At 37.7% G+C, this 5,000-nt stretch overlaps 1 protein-coding gene across 1 annotated transcript in view; it reads right to left on the bottom strand.

Moving 5' to 3' along the window:
- LOC115214095 (ganglioside GM2 activator-like) overlaps window positions 1-5,000 on the bottom strand; it is a 53,648-nt gene that overhangs the window by 15,092 nt on the left and 33,556 nt on the right. The gene's annotated exons all lie outside the window — the stretch shown is intronic.

Raw genomic sequence — 5,000 nt, 5'->3', positions numbered from 1 at the left:
TAATATACAATAAGGTCTTCTGCGATAAATGGAGAAGTGATGATGAGTGACAATTATGTAAATAATAATATTTATAAGCTTAAAGCTTATAAGCGATCACCGTGTATTGACTAGAGAAAATAATCGAGTCCACTTTTCCGTCGAGGGTTTATATGCCCCAATGCTAAACTATTTTCTGTAGTCAATACACGGTGATCGCTTATAAGCTTTAAGCTCATAAATATTATTATTATTTACTGAATGGGTTTTTTTTACGCATCGAAAGGCTATGAGGATCCGCTTACGTAAAATAAGGATCAAAGGGTCCACCGAGAAATGATGGTTGAGAATCCCTGATTTACAGAATCATTAGTTGTCTTGTACATGACTCGTCATCCAGTCTGGTAACTTGCACGGATCCATATAACTCTTCCATGCCAGGCATCCCGATCAAGCAATGGGACATGACTGTCTGGCCTAGGTTTTTGCGCATGCTACGACTACTGATGATAGCAGTAGTTCACTAACTGAACCGGTTGATCCTGACTGTTGACAGTTTGTTGTCTATCCATCTGTTCAGTACCTATTGATATTCGCCATTACTCAATAAGTTCATCTGCCGAAATAGTTCACATCTCCCATACTGCATTCCATGATTTCAACGTACTCTGCCTCGTGGGGTTACATACAATTTTAGCCTATAGCTGTTAACCTGACAGGTGCTACAATCCCAGATCATAGCTGATCTGAGAACAACATTTGCTAAGAGGTGGTTCCGCACTCCTCAAAAGGCTGGAACTCTCGAACCAGGGCCCCATTACCGAATGTAGAAAGATGTACCCATAATTAGTGCTTTTGAATGATGCATGACTTCAGCACCAGAGGTGCGGAAGATAAAGATGAACGAAGCAAATTTTTTTTCTTCTCAGAACGTAGATGGCTGTCACTAAATACATAGAGATACTTCATCGAGCGTTCTGCCATTGCCGTCTACCTTTAGTTTTTGTCATTAGTCTTTGCTCTAAAACCACTTCTACCCTGCCATTACTGATATATTCGTCTTTGAATTTGTTCTTTACTACATATTCTTGCGAAAGTATAGCTAATCAAATGTCACACATGATTTTCATCTTGTTAGTGTAATAATCCACTTGGTTTTAGAAACACCACTTGACATTTATATGCATTTAACATATCTCGAGCGTGTCCGCCTGACTTTACTTCAGCTTATTGAAACTGGAGCCTGTCTGCCTGACTTTATATTCAATTAGTGCTCCTGATGTATGTCTGCCTAACGATATTCGTTTTTATGGTTCAGTTAAAGGGGGAAATGTAGTTCTCGTGATGTTTTTCAGAGCTTCCTAAACGGAAGTAAGGAAGTTATCATAAAAAAAAAAAAACCTGGTCGGAATGCATACGACAATGTGTTCTGTGGTAATGTCATTCGGTACCTATATTGATGGCATCTGGATGGGATGATTGGGGGTGGGGTCAGAAGGGCTGTAAACGAAATCAATGACTTCTGAGAAAGATGAAGTGAAATAAATGTCTTCGGCGTGAAAAGAGATATGGTAGAATTGGTAGTGTCAGGTGATGAGTTAAATAGGGAGGATTTAAATTCATCATTTCAGGCAAACAAAAATTTCGACCGTCAATTATACAGCTCTCCCGTAATTTGAAGTTACTCATATAGACTATTTACAAGTAGTTGCATTGTGCTGTTCGCTAGTTAAGTGTCTTACCAATGGTTACAGCTCACTGGCAGTCAAACAGAATACTGACACTTTCAGCTGTGATTCGATGGAACAAAGCTTTTTAGATGACGGATTGGGACCTTACAGCTTTTGAGATCCTTTAATATGGTTATATGAAAGAAGTTTTTATGACTAATTACATTGTAAAATTTATTCTCTTAAATTCTTTAAAAAGTCATCAAAAGACAAGTTTATATTTTATTTCAGGTTTTCATTTTACATTAACATTTTGCAATAAATCAATTACACTTTTCCTTATGGTTAATAAAATTTCTTCGATATAACTTTCAAAGATATATTTTTAAAAATCCTACCCCACCTCTTTTCTAAATAGTTCTCATTACCGAATGTATGAAATGTAAACCACAGAACGGCTGACTAGCTTCGTTTGTGTCATATGGTATACAGAATAGTGTTTCATTAATATGCTTTTCATATATATATATATATATATATAAAATTATAAATGCGTCCTTTTAAAGCCTAGCTAGGCTCGTGGGCTCGGTTTCTCGGTTTCTGTGGCGTATGTGCTCCCCTGCTGGACGGGACGCCAGTCCATTGCAGCATTACTCATTTTTGCCAGCTGAGTGGACTGGAGCAACATGAAATAAAGTGTTTTGCTCAAGAACACAATGCATCGCCCGGTCCAGGAGTCGAAACCACAATCTTACGATGATGATGCTGACAACCTAACCACTAAGCCACGCGCCTCCACACACACACACACACACACACACACACACATACACACACACACATATATATATATATATATATACATACGTACGTACATACATACATACATACATACATACATACATACATACATACATACATACATACATACATACATACATACATATATATATATATATATATATATCGTAGGACTCTAAATATCCACCTAGAAAGTTACGTTCCAAGGTACAAATATCAACAAGGTTTGTTTAGATGGCTGTCCATGAATGATTGCTTCTTCTCTCCGCGTCATCAATGTCATCCATCGGAAAGGCAAGGCCAAAACAGCTTGGTCAAAGCAGAGAGGCACCTCATCCGTCCTACTTAACAAATATGCCTATCCATCTTCTGCGACTGATACTCAAAAGGACTAAATGTTTAAGTTGACTTTGGCGCGATTTGAACTCAGATTAAGTCACACAAGTTGGTGTGAACGATGCGCTTTACTTCAAGCTGAAAGTGGGATCGTATTCTACCATTTCCGCAAAACGCAATCATCTTGTCCCTATTCGTTACGTATACCCTCCACCTCACTCTCTACAATCACCACTTACTCTTCACTACCTTCTTTCCAACGTGTGGAGGTGTGTGAATTAGTGGTTCGGGTGTTGAACTCATGGTGGTGGACATATAGGGGGCGTGGACATACCGTGAGGTCAGGGTAACCGTTGCCAAGAAGTTGTTTCGAATATTTACAACAGAGTGAAAATCACTATCAGTACCCATAAGCCAGGAAGTGAAACTACATCAGACGGCGTGTTGTGCCAACGCTCTCCTATTCTTTAAAAAAGGGACCACTCTACATGTTCGCTCCACTGGCCGTATACAGGGTTACATTAAACAATTCAGTACTAAAGTGTGCGCTAACATACCTAACGAAGCGCACCAGAATGTGTACATACATACATACATACATACATACATACATACATACATACATACATACATACATACATGTTGGCACTCCGTCGCTTACGACGATGAGGGTTCCAGTTAATCCGATCAACGGAACAACATGCTCTTGAAATCAACGTGCAAGTGGCTGAGCACTCCACAGACACGTATACACTTAACGTAGTTCTCGGAGATATTCAGCGTGACACGGAGTGTGACAAGGCTGGCCCTTTGAATTACGGGCACAACAGAAACAGGAAGTAAGAGTGAGAGAAAGCTATGGTGAAAGAGTACAGCAGGGTTAGCCACCATCCCCTGTCGGAGCCTCGTGGAACTTTAGGTGTTTTCGCTCATAAACACTCACAAGTCCTGTCTGGGAATCGACATACATACATACATACATACCTACACATACATACATACATACATACACACTACACATACATACATACATACATACATACATACATACATATACGTACATACATACATATACATAACATACATACATACATACATACATACATACATATAACATAATACGTACGTACGTCGTACATACATACATACATACATACATACATACATACATACATACATACATACATACATAATAATACATAAAGAAATAAGAACCCACTGAATGGTGGAAGCCACAGCCATTCAAAATAAAAAGGAGTACTGATGCAAGGTCCCAATGAAAACCTCAATAAAATGTAAACATAATATATCTGATATAATGATTTGGGATAGAGAAGAGAAATTGTGTACAGTTGTGGGAACTAGCTGTTCAGCAGGTGTTAACCTTAAGCTGAAGATCAGTGAAAAAGAGAATACCTACGCTGAATTATAGAGAAATCTGCAGTTAATCTATACAGATTACAAGCTCAGGTTTATACCTGTAATTGTTGGGGCACAGGGTTATGTAATAGACTTCCTATTTAGGCAGTGTGTTACATATCCCTGTGCCCTACTAATTACAAGAATAACAACCCTTGAGAAATCAGGTTTCTCAAAACCAGAAAGGAGAAAGCTGATTCGAAGACAACAGATCCAAGCCATCACTGGAACTGTAAAAATCTGTAAAACTTTCCAGAAGTTTACCATTTAAGTATATATGTGCATGTTTAGACACGCAACTTTCTGCATGAGAATACATACATAAAACAGAACATACAAATCTGCACACATACATACATACATACATACATACATACATACATACATACATACATGCATACTTACATACATACATACATGCATACATACATACATACATACATACATACATACATACATACATACATACATACATACATACATACAAACATACATACATACATACATACAAAAATACCTTGGTGTTGTTGAAATTCCAATGAAGGAACATTAGATCTAGGCTAGTAACCAGCTCTCTCCCTGTTGGCAAGAAATCTTGAAATAAAACTAAATAATGACATACATACATCTTGAAATAAAATCTTGAAATAAAACTAAATAATGACATACATACATACGTACGTACGTATGTGCGATCGTGACCACTCTATCTTTTTTGTATTTCAGGGACACATTAGCCTATCAGTCATATTTTAAGACAGTAATGTGAAATTTAAAAGATATTTGGCTGCTATT

This window comes from Octopus sinensis, linkage group LG7, assembly GCF_006345805.1.
Source record: "Octopus sinensis linkage group LG7, ASM634580v1, whole genome shotgun sequence".
Taxonomy (NCBI): Eukaryota; Metazoa; Mollusca; class Cephalopoda; order Octopoda; family Octopodidae; genus Octopus; species Octopus sinensis.
The sequence above is the reverse complement of the archived record's forward strand: the minus strand, read 5'-3'. Positions and strand labels throughout refer to the sequence as shown.